The 22,174-nt window shown below is 49.1% G+C and overlaps 2 long non-coding RNA genes across 5 annotated transcripts in view; both read left to right on the forward strand.

Annotated features, from left to right (window-relative positions):
- The window catches only part of LOC121662132, a 44,573-nt gene extending 34,868 nt beyond the window's left edge, over positions 1-9,705 (forward strand). For 3 of the 4 annotated variants that reach the window (XR_006015199.1, XR_006015197.1, XR_006015198.1), the window contains exon 5: positions 1,776-9,705. This is a non-coding gene — a long non-coding RNA (uncharacterized LOC121662132). The remainder of the gene's footprint in view (positions 1-1,775) is intronic. The other variant, XR_006015200.1, reaches the window with a different exon arrangement.
- Positions 9,706-10,588: 883 nt separating this feature from the next.
- LOC121662133 overlaps positions 10,589-22,174 on the forward strand; it is a 47,444-nt gene continuing 35,858 nt past the window's right edge. The window contains exon 1 of the long non-coding RNA XR_006015202.1: positions 10,589-20,244. This is a non-coding gene — a long non-coding RNA (uncharacterized LOC121662133). The remainder of the gene's footprint in view (positions 20,245-22,174) is intronic.

The raw sequence follows: 22,174 nt of genomic DNA on the forward strand, positions 1-22,174 counted from the left end.
CTTCCCTTCCCTTCCCTTCCCTTCCCTTCCCTTCCCTTCCCTTCCCTATGAACACAGGGGAAATTGTGTCTGAGTGTGGAATATGAATGTTGGGTGATTTGGGGAGGCATTTTTGAGTGGGGGGTACAGGTGAGACTTCCTTTTGCTCCTGAATTGGTGGGTGAGAACTGGGAGCAGGGCAGGATGCTCACAAACAGGGCTCCAGGAGGTGGCCAGGATACAGGGGGTTGAGTGGAGGGAGGGAGCTTTGGTGTTCTGTGGGAGCTGTGCCGGGCTGGGAACCGCTCTGAAACTGCTGACACAAGCAGAAGCGAGCAGCAGCAGCATCGTGATCCCCGGCACGGCATCGCACACGGGCCAGCGGGAGGAGGCGCGTGGCCTTGGGACAGTGGAGGTCACTATTTCTCCCTCTTAGGTCAAAAATGGCAAGACGGCTGGTGAGACAGAGCCGAACCCCCACCTGCTTGGAAACTCCTGCGCACCTGGGTGGCAGCGGCCGGGGATGTGCGCGGGGGCAGGCGCAGCCCGGGGACAAGCAGCCTGTCCTGTCCCACCAGCTCCCTGCTGCCGGCCACTGGCGGGGGCCGGTGCAGGGAGCCCCGCGCCCCAGCCCAGGGCAGGGCGGCTGCCAGCCCGGGCGCTCGGCACCGCCGCGCGTGTGCCCGGCCCCGCTCGCAGCCGCTCGCACGTTGCTGACCGCACGTACATGCCCGCAGCCCAGAAGGCCCTGGCAGAGGCCGCGTGTCCCGGGCTGCCAGCCGCCCCTGCCGTGCTCCTTGTCTGCCTGCCAGCCAGTGCCCCATCGGCTTCTTCCCTCCCTCGCTCTGGCTTTCTTTTTTGCTGCTTTTTTTCCCACTCGGCCTGTTGCGTAAGGACAGGCGGAGGGCACAGAAAGAGGGGATGCCAGCAGTGAACGGGAGGCATTAGGGGGTGGGAGAAGGGCCGGGGGCATCGTTGCTTGGTCTGTTTGGAAAGAGATGGGTGCTCATGCCACCACTACAATCGCTTCCAGAGAGGTCACTTCCTTCCCTCCTTCTGCTCTTTGTTTCACGCCACAAAGAAGGAGCGGACGGTCTCCGTGCCAGGCAGGGAGCATGTCCCCCATGGGGGGGCAGCGTGCTCCAAGCAGCTGCTGTGCCTAGGATTGTGTCTTTGTCCTGGCTCCCACTGCCCAAAGCAGAAAGGTTCTGCTGCCAGGTGGGGCTGGGACCCCTGGGCCTTTGCCAGCATGGACTAAGTCATTGCTTCCCCCCCTTCCCTGTGTCACGTCAGGGTCTTGCTGTGACACATACAGCTGGGGGGCCTGGCCCAGATTTTGGGGTAGGTGGCTGACCCATCAGGACATTGTACAAAATACTGTGGTGGCTGGTGATGAGGAGCTCTGTGACAGAAGCACCGCCAGATGAAAGGGCCTATATGCAGGGCCTATATGTTGTCAACTCAAATGATGGATGGAGGATTAAAAGGGAGACACCAGGACCCTTCTGCACATTAGTAGTGTGCAAGGGTTGCTTTCATTCGTGTTTGTTAGTGTTCCCTGTGATGTCCAGGATGATGTCCCTCTCCCCACTGTTCCTTCAAATCCCTGTCTCTTTTTCACCTTGCACCAAGTTCTTTTTCCCCAGCCTTTCCAGTCTGAGCTCTTTGCACTGATATCAGGGAAATCTACCCCTGTACTGTTGTGACCCCAGAAAGGCAAAGGTATTATGGCAGACTCTTGGCCACAGTTCTGTGCAAAGCCCTCTGATGCATTTTTCTCTTTCTCTTTTTTGTAGGTGACCCAGGGCAGAAGGCAACCAGGTGGATTCTGACTCAAGGTTTGAGGGGGATCTATGAGTTTCGCTTTCATTAACCTGTGAATCCTGCTTACAGCAACAGCACATTTGATACTCTTTCTTTCATTTTTGCCTTCCATTTGTTTCCTTTCCAGAATCTCCATCCAGTTGAATTCTTTGGCTGGGAAATGTGAACTCATCCTTCATCCAGGCAGGCTCAGGTTCTCATGGTCACTGCCCTAGACTTCCCAATCACCCTACTGTTCATAGTGAGTCTCCTGCTGTTACTAAGAGAAAAGGTCAGGGGTATGATTTTTGCTCTGCCCTCTCTCATGGTGAATGTGTCTTTCTGACTGTAGCACATGGCATTACCTTCACTCACCACGGGAATGTCTGCTCACATCCAACATGCCCACAGATGTCAGGGGGCAGCTTGCCTCAGTGAGACCTCATGCCAGCAATACACGTTGTGCCAGCAGCCTCCGTGCACCAACGGGACTCACTCCATGAGCGTGTGCTCCCCGTGAAGCTTGCCCTGGCCACGCTTACAGTGCTGGCCACCACAGCCAGCCACATGCTGCTGTCACCTCCCCTGGTGCGTGTCTGCAGGATCTGCCTAGTGACCTTGCCCATTTTATTCCTGACTTTCTTAGAAATCAGAATGCCTGTTTTCTCAGACACACTGCCTTGTGCTGGCATAGCGGTCTTACACACACTGCAGCACTTGTGGGTGCTGTTGGATATAGCTCTGTGTCCTCAGCATGGAGATGCCTCTCCCTTCCCTCATCCATGTTTCTCCTTTGGCATTTGTCCCTTGATTCTTTACCCCGAGGATTTTTGCCCTGAGCTCTTTGCTGGCAGCAATTCCAGTCCCCTCTGACTATCTTGCCCATGGAGATGGTGACCAGTGAGGCCACATGGCTGACTGGGTGGTGGATGTCACAGATCACAAACGGATCCACCTCATTTTCTCCTAAGCCTGAGCCAGTCTCTCATTTCAGAGAAGTCTGTCCATTAACTCTCAGGGCTGGAGAGTACAATTATGTGTGCTTGTATAGCTTGAAGCTTTCTAAGCAGCCCAAGTAAGTGGTTTTCACCTTTTCATCCAGTCACTTCCTGTAAGAAAAGACACATCCGTTCTCTTTGAGTACAGATCTCACAAATGAGTACAAACCTCACACATGCCAGCGCTGGCTTTCTTCTGCCCTCATTCCTGGAGGAGAATCTCCTGGCCTGCACGTACCTTTGGCTCTCCAAAATCATATTTGAATGAAGAAAATCTTCCTTCAGCAGAAGGTTTGTGCTTTGCTAACAAAAGGAAATCCCTGAATTTGTTGATGTTCTTGGGAAACTTCTCCAAGTCCTTTTCTCTGGTACTGCAGGGGCAGTGTGGACAGTGCTGACTTCTTTATGTGAGCCCAGCGTGTCTCAACCCATGCTTGAGGCTGCGGGTCGGTAATGAGGCCAGTCATTTGTTTGGGCTCCTGTGGATAATTCTGTCAAGGCCAAGCACTCTGCCAGTGAGCTTCTTTTAAGGACTGATTTTCTTTTACACAGTCAGGACTCAGACAGCCTATTATTAACCTCAGAGCCTGATGGCTTGCTTTGCATTCCCATTCCAGTCTGTGCTTTCACTGATTCCAACACACAGCTACTGCACTTCTACACACCCCTGTTCCCTCCCTGCACTTGCTTTGAGCCCTGCCTCACCAGATCACCTTTGCCAATGTTGCATCTCAGTGAAACTTGTCATGTCCTTCAGCCATCCACAGAGAAGAAGGTCTGTGAGGACAGTGTTGTTTTCAGTCATCCTGTCCTAATTACTTGTCCCAGCAATCCCATGGAGTAGGGAAACATGGCCTTGCTCTTCTAGATGGGCAAAGAGACATGGCAGCAGCAAGTGGAAAGTCAATAGCAGGAACAAAACCTGACTGCAAAGCCCAAGGGTGCCAGGCTTAGGTCAGGACAAATGCCACCAATCCTGAAGAACAGCAGGCACAAGTGTGTATTTTGCCCATACCCAAGCAGCTGTGTCACCACTGACAGCAGGAAAGGATGAGAGGGGCTTTGCTAATAAGGACTCATAATGAGGCTGTGCCTGAGCTCAGACCTCCTGGTTAAAAAGTCCCTCGACATGTGAGGAAGCAAGCAGCAGTGACCATAGCAGGGCAAACCTCAGAGACCATGGGAGGTCTGAGGGTGCCAGGCAAAAGAAGGGACAAGCCTGTGCCAGCACATCTCAGTGGAGAGGTGAAGCAGGCATCCAAAAATAGCCCACCCTGCTGCCAAGAGCAGTGAGCCTTTGATAAACAGTTTAAAAATAACCTCAGTGGGAAAGACATTGCAGCTCCCTCCGAACTGCAGATCAGAACTGAATTTGTGTCCCGTTTGCGTTTCCATGTCCCTGCCAGCTTGCTGTGGAGCATGTTGCTCATGTGATACCTGCTGCCTGCAGATACTGGCCCTGACTGGGATGTGGGCAGCCATGAGGGACTGGGAAGATGCTCAGCTGCATTTTGCTGCTGCAGCAAGAGTTTGTCCTGGCTGGGAGCAGGAGCAGGGACACAGTCTGATGGGAACATGTCTGGTCAGAGCTACAAGGTGCTTTTTGTGTTGCGGCTTCCCACCCTCCTGTTGACATGAGGGAATGGCTTTTGTGGGTGTCAGGCAGAGAGGGGAAAGTGCAGGGATGTCTGCCACAGAAAACTGGAGCCAGATGAGTCAAGGGCCAGTGTGTCCTGGAGAACCCTTCCTAGGGAAGGGGGGTTTCAGGCACCCTCTGCTTTGTGTGCTCTCACTCTGCACTGGGATGTGGAGTAGGGACAGAAAGGAGCCCTCCCTATCACCTCTCCGCATCCCCAGGGTAACAGTGCTGGCCATGGCCGGGATGCAGCCCCATTCCCACCTGGCTGCCCTAGGACAGCACCACCTCTCTCTAGGGCAATTGGGATTTTGTGGGCTGAATTGGATTTTTGTGGTCTGCTGGTTCTTCAGTGGGGGACCTCAAAGCTCTGGTCACCTGCACAGGAAGGCCTGGCACAGAGCAGAGCAGCAGGGCTAACTGCACCAGCACGTGCTCCTGGGCACTGTGGCTGCAGTGCTGTACGAAGGGACAATGCTTATGTCCCCCTTAGCCCAAGGCCACCACATACCCCCTCCTCTGGATGTGGGACACAGACCCTGCCCTGCTGCCCTGCCCCAGCTCCCTGGCAAGGCCCACTCCAGAGCAGGGCCTGGAAAGAAAAAGTTATGTACTGACAGAAAAATCTCATACTTGGAAAGGTTATTGTATTGCTCTGGTGGGTGGGGGAGAGTGTGATGGAGGTGGGGCGAGGCAGGGGCCGACAATCCTTCTCCAAACGTTGTCACTCTTGTGCAGTGATCCTTGGAGAGCCCTTGCCGTTCTGCTGCCAGCAGGCAGGAGCCAATTAAGGGCAATTAGGGTGGAAGCGGAGAAGGCGCCCCTTTAGCTGCCGCCAGAGTGGCCACTGGGAGCGCTGGCAGGGCTCCACACTGTAAGGTTATTAAAGTTCTCCCCCATATTGTCCTTGGAAGAGATGCTTCGGAGCCGTCTGCTCGGAGCAGTGAGATGAAAGGGAGACACCCTTTGATGTGTTCGCCCGTTCACACAGTGCCTCCGTGGGGAATCAACCCAAGCACTTCTGCAGCACCTTCCACCACTGTTAATCACCCAGGCGGGTTACCCTGCTATCTGAGGTTTCCTAGGCAGAGCACGATCCCCCAGGGCACAGACGTGGCCTCTGCCCCACACGGTGAACGCTTTTCCATGGAATAAGATGCAGCAGGCAAGAGCAGAGAGCTGCAGTGAGGACAGAGGATCTGGGGCAGAGGGCTAGCCCATCTCCACGAGGAGAGGAAGAGAGGCACAGCCAACAATAAGTGGCCTGACTGCTGCCACACAGGCCATGGCATGGTCCCAGGGCTCTTCCTGGGTGCCTGCATGCTCCACAGCTGGATACTGGTAATCTCAAAGCCTCCCTCTTATCTGCATGTACTGCCATAGGACATCAAACCATATGGAATGACAGTGGTTGAGCTTCTAACAGCCTTGTTGCTTATTCTGTCTCAACATTTGCAAAATCCCCTTCCTTGGCCATCCCTTCCTCCCCTACAGCTCAGGCAGCTGAGGAACAGCAGAGGCAGGAGATGGGGCAGCTCTGTGATGTGTCATGAAGGCATCTACTTGGCTTGTGGGAGAGATGGTCCTTCCAGTCCCTGCTTTATGGGCCTGAGTACTCGGTTCCTCTGGGCACCAGTGTCCTGCCAACACAGAGATCCCACCATGGCACAGAGTTTCCTAATATGTTGCTCACTGCCCCTTTATTCCTTTCTGCCTGTCCATTCCGCTTCTTGGACAGTCCCTCTTCCTCCCCAGGGGTCATACCTCCCCATCCTTATTTTTTCACACTTTGCTGCTCCCAGTGTTACTGTGCCCATCCTGCATTGCTCCCTGCATTAGTCTTACTGTCAGAGGACGGCAGCGGGGGTGAGGCTGGAAGAGGAAATAGGTGCAGCTTTTACCACTGGGCATGGGTTGCGGTGGGATGGGAGGAAGGTCCATGGCAACTCACCATTTCACAGAACCTGTATTTTTCCTGCGTCCAGGAGCTGCTGCTAGATGGACTTTGGCTTTGTCGTGACATGGAGGAGAGCAGGAATGCTCTCAATGCCAGGCATCAGTTTTTCTGTTCCAGACTCCAGGCATTATTGGTTTGGGCCCAGTTCCCCAAAGGCCTTTGCCGACTCAGTGGCTCTACGGAGGTGACCCTTTCGGCAGGTGCATTGCTCTGCCACCCTCCCTCTCCGGCTGGGTGGCTCCCTGCATCTCCCAGCCAGCCACGCCTGCTGCGCAAAGCTGCCCTCTCCAGCACTACGCACAGGGCGCAGTGGGAACAACAGGCTCTGAGCATGCTGCCTCACAGCCTCCAGAGCAAAGGTGGCCCCAGGGCACTTCCCATGGATTTTCCACCCACAGGTGCCACCACCCTTCCGGAAGGAAGCAGTCAACCTTGTTTTGAGCAGCTGCCTTGCAAATGCATCCTCTCTAGCACGCAGCTGCCTGACCCAGGACAAAGTAACCTGTGGCCTCAAGGAGTGAAATGCAGCATTGAAAACTGACAGTGCTGCACACAGACAGAGCGAGTGATGCTCTCCACCAGCTCCTGTGACAACCACCTTTTTGCTTTTCAGTCTTTGTCAGGAATAGGAATGATCTCTATAGTTTCTTTTCCTGCCTGGTGCTGCCTTTGCATCTGCTGCAGAGCAGAAATTCGAGGAGATGGATGCAGACCTTGGTCTGCTTTGTGGAAATACTTCTAGTGTTTTCAGGTAAGGTAAAAGTCTTTCATTAACAAATCATACCTGCTGATCCCAAAGCACCTGAGATCCTCTCAGATTTTTTGCCAGCATTCCTCGTACTTTTGTGTAGCTCCAAACAGGAAACAATGCTCTTGGAAAAGCTTCAAGCAGCTCCAGAACGGGTCCCTGGAAACTTGGTGAGGTAGTTACAATGCAGAGCTCAGAAGTACTCTTTCCACATGTGCTACCTCTTGGAAGCCAAGGAGGGATTCCTAGGGCCAGGAAGAGAGAGTGTATGCCACCATGTGGCAGCAGATTCCCAAGCGTGGAGCTCAGGAGAGCTTCAGGCAGGCCCAGCTCATTGCTCAGGCTGGAGGACGGCCTGGCCCCCACAGGCAGAACTTCAGCAAGGAGTTATGACCTTCTGTGCACTGACAGGGAGGTGCTGTACAGGCGCCCTGTGCCATCTCCAAAGGCCCCAGCCACCCCCTCCATGAAGGTAAGATTTATTCTGCAATTGAGCAGCCCTGGAATTTACTATGGAAGACAATATTCATCTGAGAATTGTGTTCCAGCACCAAAGACCCATTATTCACAGTGACAGCCTGCAGAGCTGAAAATAAACAAAGAACAAAGTCAAATCAAGTAGCTTTGGCCAGAAACCACCCTGCCTCAAGGCAGAAGACAACTTCTAAGCAAGAGAGACAACTTCTGAGGAAGAAGCTCTTTTGGAAGCACATTATCCCACTGATGCAAAGCTTCTTGCTTTTCTCTCAGAAGCAACCAAAAACCAGCCTGCCAGAGAACTTTGGGTGAGATGGAGGCTTAATTTGATCCAGGCTGTTCTTATCTTCTACATTTCTACATGTAAAACAAAACAAACAAAAAACCCAACAACAACAACAAAAAAGTTTCTCATCTTTCTGTCAATGAAGAGAGCTCTAAATATCTGGAGTTAATATAAAAAACCACTGCATTGTTCGTAGTCTGAATTATGCTGCAATGAGGACTCTGAGCTGTCACTCATATCAACAGTCTCTAAACTCAGCAATGGCCACTCGAGCCTTAGGTTCCCTCACTATTGCGTGTTGCCTGAGCGTGTGTTTGTCCCCTAGGCTCTGTGCTGCCCCCCCAGACAGCAAAATGCCTATTTCTGCCTCCTCAACAGTGTTGTGCTGGAACTGCTACACTGTGTTCTATAAATACGGCACTGTCAGCCTAAAACGCATTTGAGTAGAGAGAGGAGTAGCATGGGGACAGCTGCCTAGCTGGGTTACTTGGATATTTCATTCTCTTAAGTGCTACACTGTAGTTTGAAGGTGCAAATGAAGCTATTGACAAGTCTGAGGTCTTTTGCCCTAGAGATCCAGGTAGTCCAAAGAGCGCTGTTCCCAAAAAAAGTTGGAGTAAACTTGTCTTGAGCATCTGGATCCATGCAAGCTACTGCTATATGAAAGTTTAGCTGACTTTGGTTGCTGCACCCTGATCACCCCAGGTGTTTTCCAAATTCTCCAATTCTTTGCTTTTCAGAGGAAATGAGTCTAAGAGGCTAGACTGTGCTGGCAGACCTCCAAGGCCATGTGCTGGTTTGCCCTGGTGGAGATTCCAACCTGTTGTTGCTGTCTGAGAAAACCACATCTGTGTGTCCTTGAGAAGAGCACATAAGGACCAGAGTGTGGACTGGGGAAAAGTGGACCAGATCTACCCCTTCTGCTTCCCTCTGTGCTTGTGCAGGGTAGAGCAAAGCATCAGCTCAGGAGGCAGGGTGAGCCTGTGGAAACCAGATGCAGCACGGAGGAGGAGGAGGAAAGACACGGAGTAGTCAGGATCAGGATGGGAATATGGGACCCCAACTTGCAAAGGTCATCCAGTTGGGCTCATGCTCCAACTCACACTGGCTGGAGAAACAGGTCTTCATATACAGCAGCAAACACTCAAAATAAATCAAAAAGCATTTAAAAATATTGTCCTGCCTGGCTGCTCCAGACGAGTTTTGTAGTGAATCTGGAGGTGCCTTTTTCCTGGAGTGCTGTGCTCCCATTATGCTGCCCACGAGCTGCATGGGATCAGGGCTTGGCAACATGGGTCACCAGGGACAGTCACCTTAATCAGCTTAAACCACAGCTTGACTAAAGCCTCCAGCTGTGCTGCCCATCCCAAGGGAAGGTCTCTGAAACAGAGAGTGACCGCCCTGAAAATTCCTCCTGTGGTCACTTTTGTAAAGTCCTGCTCAGTGCAGAGAGGGACGGAGAAAGTAGTTAGTGGCATTCTGTCTCTAAAAAGCAGAGTGTTTCAGCTGTGATTCATTTTGTCTGGGGATTTGGCCTGTTCTGCTAGTTTGTGGGAGGCCAATTCAGCAGAATTGGTAACCAGTTGTTTGCTGATGCCGCCTTTGGGATGGAAGGTTGTCACCTTCCACCTGGGCGATGTGGGGGATACTATTGCCCCAGACGTGGGGGATACCATTGCCAACAGACCGGGTCACAACATCATTTCCTTCATAATGTCCTTGGAGATGTGCAGAGACGGGCCTCTTGTGTCTGTGGGGCTAGTCTGGCATATTTTTTCTTTCTTTCTTTGAAAGAGCAATAAACACCTTTGGACCACCCCACGGAGGACTGAGTTGTAGCACGTTGTCCTCAATTTGCCTTCTGCTCCCACTGCCTGTTGTCTTTGCTCCTTTGTGGCATGTGTGAGGATGGATATGTCTGTCCCAAAAAATTGTCTGCAGTTATTCTGCAGTCCCTTTGACATCTGGCAGACCACTTGTGGCCCACAGACCACAGGCCAAGAAACACTGTATGGGGTGATGTCTACTGAGTGGCCTGCCAGAACTCAGGTTCTTTGAAACACATAGCAAGAAGCAGTTTCTGTCCTGGAAAAGACATTGCCTTGGGCAGACAAGCATGGGGGAAGGCAAGGACAGGGACACCCCAACCACCCAGCTAGATTGTCCTCCAGCCCCGGGACCTGACTCTTCAGAGTTACTGTCTGAGCAGCCCAGGTGAAGATTTAGGGGATCCCACTTGCAGCTGTGCTGTGACATGAGATGGGGATGCTGGCAAAGGGCAGGCAGGTAAGGATGCACAGTGTGGGCCTGTGGTGGGAGGGAGCAGAGGGGGAGGAGGGAGCTCTCACCAGCCCCACCACACTCCAGCAATCAAAGCCCAGCCTCTGTAATTAATACTATTTAGCCCAGGTTAGTAGCAGAGGAAAATGTCTCTTGTCAGCCTGGCTTTGCCCACTGGCCCTGATTTAGCAACATGAAAGCATTTTTTCTGATTAACTGTTCACTGAAGGAGATAAAAGAGATGACCATGAAATGTTTTCTTTAATGTGATGAATGTAAAGGGACTGGTAGAGCTGGAAAGGGTGAGAGGAGAGAAGAGAGAACGCTCCGACAGCAGATGGGGCTGGGGTGGGAAAGGGGTGTAGGGCAGAGCTGGGGGGCTGGGATGGAGGGGGCTGTGAGGTAGGGGCAGAACTGGGGGGGGTCCACGACTAGGCTGGCAGGGACCCCAGGATGGGAATGAGTGGATAACCAGGATGGAGCTTGGAACTGAAACATTTCTGAAGAGAACTGTGCTAGCAACTGTAATTTTTACAGATGTATATATAGATAGATATGTATATATGCATGAGGTTTTTTAAGGCTTTTCTGAAGTTGCAGTCTGAATGCCAAATTTCACTGCTCATCTCTACTACTAAGCTAAAAAAATGTTGGTAGCTAGGAAACAAAGTGAAGTAGTAAAGCTCCATTTCTAACATGATGTGGTTAGGATATTTTGGGGAACAGTGATGCTGCTCCTACTTTGTAAAACCGTACTAGGGGGTTGAAAAGCTATATATAAAAGCTAAACACAGTTTCCTACCATGCCTTAGAAGACATCTCACTGTCATGTAGTCTTAACTGGCCTTCCATGGCTTTCAATGTGCTTTAAACTATGCATTGTTGACAGCTTACATTTTAAACTTTTCTCAGGATGGACAATGAAGTTGGTCTGACACACTTAAGATTAGTTTCTGGTTTCTGTGTATTGGGTGGGAATAGGGTGGGTACTTGCCAGAATGAAAAAATACTAATTTGGAAGAGAGAGGGAGAAAATCCGGAGAGCATCCCCAGTCAAGCTAGTTTTTGCAGCTGTTTGCAGAAAAAGATTTTGCCCCGATGTTTTTATGTATTTCAGGATAGAAAGGGAGAGTGAAATAAGATGGTTTCAGTTGAGAGGTTTCTGTTGAAAGGTAACTGTGCACAAGGTAGAGGACAAAACTCCTTGTAGATAAGTACCCAGTCACAAAAACTGATGTGCCTTGTACAAGCTGATCGTGCTAAAGGGGATGTACCTTTACAGGCAAGCCAGCAATTGTTATCTTCCCAGGATGTGCAGTGAGCAGCTCAGACATGCACAAAGGCCTCAGCCGTGTACGACATTAGGTCTGCAGGTCTGTAAGCAGATCGGATGTCCTCACACCAAGCTCCCCTTTTGAGTCAGCTCAGCTCCTCTCCCAGAGGTCAGAGGAGACACAGGAAAGGTCCCTGAGCAGGCAATGGAAACACTGAAAGGGAGGTGAGGCTTGAATGCAGATAAGAGGAGTGAAAACTAATTTATCTGAAAAAGCACTGTCATTGCGGGGTATAAAATAATGACTGGGAAGTCCCTTTTATTTACTGAGAGGCAATAATAGCAGAGGGCAGATGATAACACTGAGAGGGTGACATTTTAGGGCTCTTTCATCTAGGAGAGAGAGGCATAACAAGCAACGGGGGTTGCAGTTTCAAGCCTGGCAAATGTAAATAAGAAATGAGGCACGTTGCACACGGGGAGCTGGCATACATTGAAACAGGGTTTGTGTGGAGATTGTGTGGGGCTCACCATCTCTTAATGGCTTTTTGTCCATAAAATGGCTTTTTGGGAGATAAAAACAAATTACTGATCTCAACTGCAGCGATGGCTGAAATTCAGTGGTGGAGCATTGGTCAAGCTAAGAATTCCTGCCTTTTCTTCATTCAGGTGGAGACTTGACTGAAAAATACCCCCCCTTACCCAAGCAGCTCAGCCATAGGGAGTGTCTCAGGGTGGTGGTGAGTGCAGTCACCTTCTTAAGGGGCTGTGACATTTGCACGGCCAAGAAAAGGGTGCATCCCTTTATTGCCTGGGGGAAAGCGGGATTAGTCTGTGTGGAAGCAGCTGCAGGCAATGGCCTCTGAGTGGAGGCCTGAGGCCAGGAGGAGTCCTTGTGGTGTCTGCAGGAACATGTCCACTGCCACACTTGTTGACCTGGGACAGCCACTCTGAGAGCTGTACTGGGCGGTCCCTCCTGTCCTTGACAACCTGCCTTCCTGGGAAAAAAAAGTGCTTGAGCCTCGGCACCCTGTAAGTGCTTCCAGCAGCTTGTGCCAGGCCTGCTCAGAGTCACCATCCCCACTCCTTGGGAAGCCTTTCTGTGAAGGCTCTGTAGACATTTCAGGACAGGCTTCTGCATCCTTTCTTTCCCCTGCTCACAAATGTTTCCAAGGCTCATCCATAGCATCAGTGCATGTTTCCCTTGGACCTTTCAGGATCCCCTCCTGTTGTGTGCCCCTAGGGCAGAGACCTCCGTGTGCTCCCCTGTTTAACCTTGCCTCCTGTTCCCAAAATCTCCATTCCTGTGAAATATCCTAAGCCTCCCACAGGCTCAGCTAATGTGCTGTGACACATCCTGCTAATCTGCAAGCAGCTGCCCAGGCTGCCAGCACATCCCAAGGTTTTGGGGTAAGGGCAGTCCATGATGAAAGCCCTACCTTGCCTCTGGCATGCAGAGTGGGTCAAGTACTGCACAGGAGGTAGAAAAACACCTGCCAGTGATGACTAAGTATTAATGTTTTCCCAGAAAGTGGCAGATCTCTCAGCCTGGAGTCCATCATCATAAATAATTTTTGTTTTAAAAGCAAACAAACAAACCAGTGGAAGTCTCCCAGCAGCAGGTGCTGCCTCCATGTGAAACCCAGCCTCACAACCCATGGTTCGCAATTGCCTGTTTATTCTGTCTGCTATTTATAGCTGGTCAAACCTTTCCATCCTGCCTCGTGTTTCCTGCTTCCTCTATCTTACTAATGAATGTATTTACTGTTAGTATTTTAATAAAACAAACAAAAAATTGTATGAAAAATACTGCCTTTGGCCAGGGTGCTGCTGGCTTGAGTTGTTCGGGAGGACACAGGCCAGCTGGGGAAGCTTGTGCTGTAATGGATGCTGGAGAAACAGTGAGATGGGAAAAGAGGTGGTGCACATCTAAAGCACGGGGCAGAGATCAAGAATGACAGGACTGCGTCTGTCTTCATGGGGTGAACCGCATTATTTTCACTGGCTTTGTCTGAACCACCCCTCATCTTGTGCCAGCTGGTTGTTGCTGGTCCCAGCTAGGGCAGCCCCAGCTCCAGCTGTGGCAAGTGGGCCCCTGGCTAGAAGGCATGACAGACATGGGAAAACCAACGTTGTGTCAGTCCAAGGGGAAGCTGTTTAACGCAGAGACTGGCTGACCGTGCTTGTGGAGAAGTTTGGCTGGGACCCGGATGCTGCAGGTGATTGCACGCTGGTGGCTGTAGCTGCTTGGTGAAGGTAGACAGTGACTCTGCAGCTGAAACCACTCTGAAAAACTGTGACAGAGAAGTGTCCTGAAATCTCTGGGATAGGTGACACTGGCCAACATGGAATAAATGAATTGAACAACCTGTGTACAAAAAACCACCCACGTGCCACTGAGCCTCACTTCATCATCCACTCTTCTGCAGACGTCCTTTGTACTGCTGCTACATGAGCCATGACTGCAGCCACCTCACTGTGTCAGCTTCACATTTTTCTCCATTAGGCTTGTATTTCCTTACTTACATGCAAGTTTAAGCATTGCTTTATAGCCTCAAGCAGACACCAATCATGTGCCTCTCCCTTATTTAAATTCATTTTACAGGCCAACGCAGCACAAGATTCTGTAAAGTATGGCTGTAACTGAGGTCCTGCTTTGAGAGTCGGTGTTTTGGTCTGTGTCATGAACTATATAGACCTCATTGGCCTTAAAATCCAAATAATTATCACCCATGCTGATACCACCTTTGTGAAAAGGGCGATTTCTTTCAGTTCATATTGGGTCATTTAAGAAGGAGGCTCTAAACCTGACACTCACTTCTCTTTCCTGAGTAGTGCATGATTAACGCTTGCTCTGGATTTTTGAACAAGTGGGATTTGCACCCCTTTGTGGAAGGGAGTGTAGCCCACCTGGTTGTTGCATGAGTGGCTATTTTCTCATTTTAGAGAAGATGGTATTGCAATTCACTGCTCAGCAGGAGACAGGTCCACAGCCTAAGAGACCTCTGATTCCCTAAGATATCTCTGTTCTCCCCAGGAATCTCTGTGGCTGGAGAGTGGGGAGAGCCTTGCTGTGAAATGATGGAAGTGGTGCGTGCCTCTGCTCCCAGAAAAAAACCTAGGCAGCTAAGTGGATCAGGTATAAAGTGTAGATAGAGAAAGCACAATGAGTTTACTTTTTTTAAGTAGTTGTCTACCCAGGGTGCAAATTCTGAACCCTCTAAAAAGGCCAGTTGTGATAACAAATGTTTATAAAAATAATGTAGCTGATCTTAGAGGGGAAGTTCAGGGTGTGTTTTGTTAATCTTAGGAGGTCTGCACAAAATTAATTTATTACTTATTTTTACACTGGATAATTTTCAGGCTGGTTTTTTTTTAACACGGCTGCTAATGTAACAATAGGACGGGACTGAACTGTTAGCAGCCTCAGGCACTGTCCAATGATTCACCAAAGCATTTCACTTGTACTACAGCTGATATTTGTGTGACATTCAGCATGCCAGACTGGAACATTCAATATTTGGGACTCGGATTCCTCCCAGACAGAAAGGCGCTTAGGAGAGGCTTCAGCCTATCTCTGGGCTCCTTCCTTTAACAAAAATCTGATTAAGTTAATTATGTTTTGTGAGAAAAAAAAAAGGAATAGAAAAAACAACATATGAGATGTCAGTGAAAAGAAATAGAAAAAGCTTTCTGAGCAAAAGGCTTGAAACAATGGATTCCTGCCATCTTAGCTGTCTCACCTTTCCTACTGGCTCAGCTGTGATTTACATTTCTATTGATAAAAGAGTGATCCTGATGTGAAACAGCTCTGCAAATAACCAGAGCAAAATTCATGCATCCTTTCACAATATTCCAGCTCAATATTTTAGTGGAATAAAAACTGAAGAAAAGGATATTTTTTTAATTGATGTTTTCTTTGGAAACTGGGCGATGGGGCTATTTCTTCAGAACTGCCTTGGAAGATGTAGTAGTGCATGGACTGGATGCTCCAGAAGGGTAGGCTCTTTCTGCAAAACACCACCCCACATTCCAGCTTTCTTACCTGAGCAATTTTTTTTAATGCCAAATACTTTTTCTGACAAGATTTACAGGGGTCTTAAAGAATCTCACCAAAAATCAGATTGGTAAAATGTCTAATGGCCCTTCCTCCATCTGGTACAGAAGGGAGTTAACAGCATAACGATGCTAGAATGTTTAGCAGTTCATGTGATTGCACAAACGTTTCTTTTATTCCTAGAAATGGGAATCAAAAAGGGTTTTATGAGCTTGACAGATTGCCCCATTCTACACTGTCCATTGCTCATTTCACCTCCAACGATACACAGCTGCAACATGTTTGATGTGCCTGTGAACCTGAATCAAAGCAATGAACATCTTCTTAAATATTTCTGTAACAAAACCTGCTCAATAGACTAAATTATCTACAGGAGGAGTCCTACAGGAAGCACCTGCACTTTGGTATTTAGTTCAGCATTGTGTTTCCTAATGCTGCTGACCTGTTCTGTGATCTTGAAAAAAAAAGGTTTTTTATTTGTTTCCTCTCAGATCCCATCACTCTTTTGTCTCCTTACAGGCTGAGCACTTCATAGCAGAATCTGTCTCATCCCCTTTGTTTGTAGGAGGCTCTGTGTGGCTCAGTCAAAGCCCATAGAGAGTGATGTCATATGAATAGTGCTTGTCACCTGGGCAGAACAGTGGAGAGGTCTGTCTGGTTTTCCCCCCTGTCTGTTGTGGCACAGGACCATTTTATGGTGTTGTGAAAGCTGATGATGTGAGCGAAGAGATCAGACCTCACCTTGGGATGCTGCTGCAGTTCCTGGTTGCTGGCACAGTAATGCAGAAATGCAGATGAATTTCCTGCTGATGCCTGGACTAGATGCAATATAAAGCAGCTTGAAGGAAGATTTGTTCAATTCCATCTTCAAAGAAGCAGGAGGTATTTTTGTTGAAAGAGGAGCACCAGCATGGTCCCCTGTAAAGGTGCAGGTGCTGCTCTGAGGCATGAGCTCCAGTAAGTGAAGTTAAATCTATGGGGAGCAGCAGAGTTAAGGAAGCCTAGCTTCTAATGCCTTCATTGCAGCGCTAGAATTCCCTATGCCTTCCATACTTACTCTTACAATACCCTCCAGTCCACTTCAAATCCTCTACTGGGCTCTGTAGCAGACGGCAAAGGCTGGACATGGTGCCTGGACACCAGACTCACTAGGGACTCTTTGATGCCTGCTGGGGAGCCCATCAGGGGTGCCACCCCAGTCTGTGTGCCTGCAGCACATCAGCAAGAGCACTTTCCAACCACAAGGACTGCTCTGAAGAGACAATGTTTTGGGCTGACACAACGGGCACTGAAGTCAAGCAGCTCACCAGAAGAGAGAGGGGAGAATTTCATACTGAGATGTTCTGAGCTGTAAATGAAAGAAGAGTGTATGAAAAAGGAAGACAGTTTTCTGTAGCTTGGATCAGTCTCAGCTGTTAAGAGTCTAGTTTGTACAACAGCTCAGTCCTGGAGTATTTAGGCTTTCTATGTAACCAAGCTACCTGGCTTTGGGCTGTTCTGTTGCATGGGGCTTCTTAAAGATCAAAAACTTGGTGGCATGTAGTATTTCTTTGAAAGTTTAGTGGGGATGAAAACCATATGAAGGTAATGAGATAAAAATCTCATGACATCTGTTTGCACTTTTAAAAATTGCACGAAAACTGAAAGCATGCAAATAAGCTCAGCATTTGATGAGTGATGAGCAGTGTTCCTGCTGCTTGTGTGTCAGCCTGGAGCTGCTAATGACTAGACAGGCTATAACTGCAGCTGAGAGAAAGCCATGAGGAAACAGCACTTGATTAATAAAGCAAAATGCTAGCTTTCAGTACTGCTGGAGTGCCCGGACAGGTGGGGTATGACAGTCTTGAGCAGTCCTGAGAACTGCTGACTCCACCAAGCTGGCTCAACACAAAGCTCATAGTGACTCTGGAGCAGACAATCTTTTGCTTCTCTTTCAAACCATTCTGACACTATCTAACCCTTTTCCTACACCTGAATGTCCAGGGGTTATTCCAGACTGTCACCATGACAGCCAGGTCATCCCCAGGCTTGTAGCTGGTGGAATCAGGCAATCAAATGTGGGATGCTCCAGGTTTCTGTACAGGTGCTGCAGACATTAAAGCATGGGAGGTCGTGGCAGGTGTACTAGCCAAAGCCTGAAACTGTGCTTGGAGCACCAGAGAAGAAAAGTAAGGAGACCAATGGAAATATGCATGTGGAATGAATCCCTCTTTCCATCCTATGTCCAACAGTAGCCAGCACCAGGTTTCCTAGAAAAGATGTCAGGGCTTGGAGGGGTCAAGTGTGGAGTAAGCACATCTCTGCCCCTCATCCTCTGTCATGGGTATACCTGCCAGCTAAGCAGCTCAGTCAATGAGCAGCCAAAGACAGGTCCTGGAGCAGGATAACTCATGCTCCTTCTGACACAAGTGGTCATTGTTTGCAGCGTTTCTGAGCCTTGCTGACTGCCTTCAAAATTATAGAAGTTGGCCTGATGGCACAGAGATAACTGAAGTCAGACATACTCCCCCCGCTCCCTGAGAGGGAAGCTCCCTAGGCCAACTCTGAGAAGCCAGCAACAAGAATTAGAAGAAAAAATTGCATAACTTACTGTTATTTGCAATGGCCCGGTGCCTTCCAGCTACCCAGGCCCTTTCTGAGTACTGCTGAGTTTATGGCTGGTGTTAAAATATGTGTATTCCACTGGAATTCCCCATTCTTTAACTCTTTTTCCTCCATCACTTTTGTGCTTATGAGAGAAAATGGCAGGTGTTCCCAGCTGTCCCCTTAAAGACCACTGGCACACTCATACTGATGACTCTATTTCTCTTTCTCCTTGAGGCAGTGTTCATCCTGGAACGTTCAGGGTCGTGCCACTATCACTGTGTTATCTCCCAAAGGGGTGGGTGAGCAGACCTGTAGCTCATAGCAGCTGACACAAAGGTGTTGGGACCTCAGCAGTGGTCCCACCATGACTACAGTGCCAGCCTCCTCCCCAGGCATTGCTACACATCACTTAGAGCCCCATAAAGCCCACGAGTCAGAGAAGGGTTCCAGGATGCTTTTATTTGTTTTCATCCCCCTGACTTTCTCTTGCAACAGGGATCCCTCTTCACTGAACCACTGAGGAGTGTCTCCCCAAGCTTTGTCAAGTCCTTTCTCATGCAGGAGGCATTTGCATCACTTTTATCTCCTTATACATCTTCCTCACCTCATTACACATCCTTCTTGCCTTCTTGTATTATTTTACATCTTCCTTTCTAGATCATTAAAGCAATCACCATGTTGCAATGAAGAGGGGCTGCTGACCAGTGAAGGAGCCTTGCCAGGAGGAAAGTGGAATGAAGGATAAGTATTATTAGGTGCCAGCATGTCAGGCTCTGGGATCAGGGAAATTCAGGAGTATTGTATAATGCAAGGGATCTCAAGATGCTAAAAATACAGACTTGTCAACAAATGCAACAGTGCAGATTTGTAGAAGAGCTGGGAGGGTGAGTGAACAGAAATCCCAACAACCCCAGACAGTTCCATGTGATACATCTATCAGCCTCTGACTTCAGGGCTTTACTAAGGGAATTTGGAAAACACACTATATCCCATTAATTCTGGCTGGAAAGCTCTTCTTGAGTTAGCTGACTGTTCTCTTCAGGTCAGTCTAGCAAAGAAAAACTCCTCCTGACTTGAGGGCCTAAGATAGCAGCTCTTGGGTTCTGCATCAGGACAGTACCTGCGGGAAGGGAGAGCCTAAGAGAGGCTCTGTTAGAGCCCAGTACCGAGAAAATGGATGATAAAATGAGGGGACAGCCATCACATGGATAGAGAGCTGATAGAGCTTCACTCCAAGATATCTTTTAAAGTCAGTTGCATGTAAGCACTTTCTTTGAAGTAAGTGCAAGCAGTTCTCTGAGTAAGAACTCAGAAGCAGAATTGGGCAAGGCTTGATGGTACAAATGTGACTGCAGTCAGGAAATACTCTCTCTTTTCCTTGAGATACAAACTCACTAACCTCTGTGGGATGGGGGGGACAGCACTGGAAATGAGAGCAAGAATTGCACAACACCCTGTGACAGAAACCAGGCTTGACTCCCAGCCAGTGTAAATTTGAACTAAATGCTATACTGGATCAAAAGTCCACCGAGTTCATTCTCCTAGCTTTGACAGCAACTAAAGTATAAAAACTGGGCCTTGACAGAGGGATCTTTTCCCTTCTGCACCCTTTTAGCACCTGACAGCTTGCACTGCAGACATGTCCAGAGATGGAGCTTTGGCTAGACCACTATATTTGACCATGAGAGGCTTCTCATCATCTGTTGTGCTGTTTGAGGCACTGAGATGGTTGTTTTCCACACTATCCCACAGCAATGAGTTCCATGGGGTGGTTATATCCCATGTTAAAGGGGGTAACTGGGTAGGTAGAGAGGCCAAACGAATGTTTACTGCCTGAACCACTACCCAACCCCCCTTCCCCCCTTCTCAACATACACAGAATTAAAAACTATGAACCTTTCAGTCAGTGCTTATGAAGAAATCCCACAGCTGTACCACACAGAAAAAATGGGAAAGTCCAAGTTTGAGACGGGTTGTTGGTCATTCCACAAGAGTAACATCTTCATGGGAATTTTGCCAACTAAATTCAATTGTGATGCTGCAAAAATGTTGTGTAAATAATGTTTCTGTGATACATGTGTTGCAAGTTATTACCAAGCCATAAAGGATCTGGGAAAGAAGAAACCGTAACACAAAATGCTCTGTGATGCCAGAACACCTTCTGGTGAGTATCAGTTTGCAAACCGCAATGTAAGTTTATGCCCACAATTTAATTGACCTCCTGAAAGCAAAGGTAAACAGGAATAGAAGGGCAGGCGTCTGCGGTTCTCTCTTTCCTCCAGAGAAATTCATTCTCCAGCAAGTTCTGCCCTATTTCACTGGCATTTTCTCAGCCCCTGAGCAATAGAAAACAATACCTAAAAAACAACTCTTAACTTAGGTGTGCAGGGAAGGGGGCTTGTGAGACATGCTCAGCAGTTTTGAGGATGGACACACAGCTCCCAAATCTGACAAGGAAACCTGAGACCCACCACAAAAACCACACAGCCCAAAACAAAAAGATGGCTTAAGAAAGCAGTGTGCTCTGAAAGATTGCACTGCTGTGGTGGGAAGTGTCTCAACCAAGCTCTAAGTGGTCATGGCTGAGAAAAAAACCCCATTTGATCTCTCTTCCCAAAACTTGCAATCAAACATCAAACTCCTTGGTTTGGCAGAACTAACTCATTTCTTTTCTATAACTATGGTCTCACAGTAGAAGAGCATCAAAACAAACCGAGGAAGCAGGAGGAGTATCCACTGCCCGAGTAAGGCAGATAGCTGTGCTTGAGGGCTGCCGCAGTCTATTGCCTACACCTCATGGTAGGACCCCTGGGACAAAGGATGCATAGTTTCCCCCTCATTACGGAGGCTGGTGGTGTGAAATGCTGCTCTTCTAGGGAGAAATCTCCTCCGGGACCCATTTACCACTGCCTTTTTGGCACACACCAATTATCTTCTGTGTAAGCTGCGACATATATTGGTATCACAATTATACACCCCCTGCTTCTTCATCTTGTTTAGTCTGTTAGCACCTAGGTGTGTAGAGTCTGAGCACTGGCGTTTAATGTGGGAAGAAAGGCAAGGATTAAGCTGCCCTCCAGCAGTAGATACTAAATAAAGAAAAGCAATCACCAAGAAGGCTGTCTCAGCCCCAGTGCCTGTTCCAGCTCAGCCTCTCCCGTACGCAGACCCTATTCTGCCACAGTGCACCTTTGTGTCCGAGGAACCAGGCTAGAGAAAGGGGAGTAGAGCTGCTCATATGTACTAAGGACCATCTGGAGAGCTGCAGACATTCTTGCTGCCTCCTTCCTGGGGCATGGACTCCATGAAGGCCACTGGACATCACCCTGTAACTCTGAGGCTCTTGCAGGCAGGGATGCTGTCATCCTGCTGCTGCTAGGCTCTCAGACCTCAGAAGCTTCTCTGTGATGCTCTCTAGGCTGCAACACGAGAGAAAAAGGGCAGGTGGAGGAGGGGAGCATGGGGATGCACGATTCCCGTGGTAGCAGAGGTACTGTGACCCTGAATAGGCTATGCCACAGGGAGTGAAGGGGATGTGTTTCTAGTTCAGCCAAACCAACCGGCAGACACAAGTGTGTTGAGAGCCACCATCAGCTTCCTAAATTAAAGCTCTCAGCAGGCTGGGGCCACCCAGTATTAGCAAAGGAGCTATGCTCAACACGAGTACCTCCCTGCCATTTTGAACTCAATGTGTGCTGCAACATCAAGGCCACCACATGGCTGGGCTTTGGTACAGGATGATATAGCCCAGATCTCTGGGAGCTGCAGTCCCAAACCTCACATCTGCTTTGTGAGAGGAAGCGAGCCTGGCCACACTCCCTCACAGGGAAATTAGGCAGGGAGAAGAAATACAGCAAGCCTGAAGAGAGAGAGGATTGGGGCTGATGTGAGCCAGGGCTTCACCAGAGCCCATTTTCCCTCCTGGAATAAGGGGGAAGGTGGGGAAGGGATGTGCTCTGTCCCAGGAATTTCCCATTTTGCATTCCCAGCTGGCATTAAGGATGGCAAAATGGGCTGTGCTCTGACAAGTTGTGCCTGGTAATCAGTGGAATCACATCAGTTCCTGGCACAGTGGAGCCAGTAGCAAGGGTGAG

Source organism: Corvus kubaryi, unplaced genomic scaffold (assembly GCF_017639235.1).
Source record: "Corvus kubaryi isolate FWS band 111438036 unplaced genomic scaffold, C.kubaryi_AGA036_p1.0 37232, whole genome shotgun sequence".
Lineage (NCBI taxonomy): Eukaryota > Metazoa > Chordata > Aves > Passeriformes > Corvidae > Corvus > Corvus kubaryi.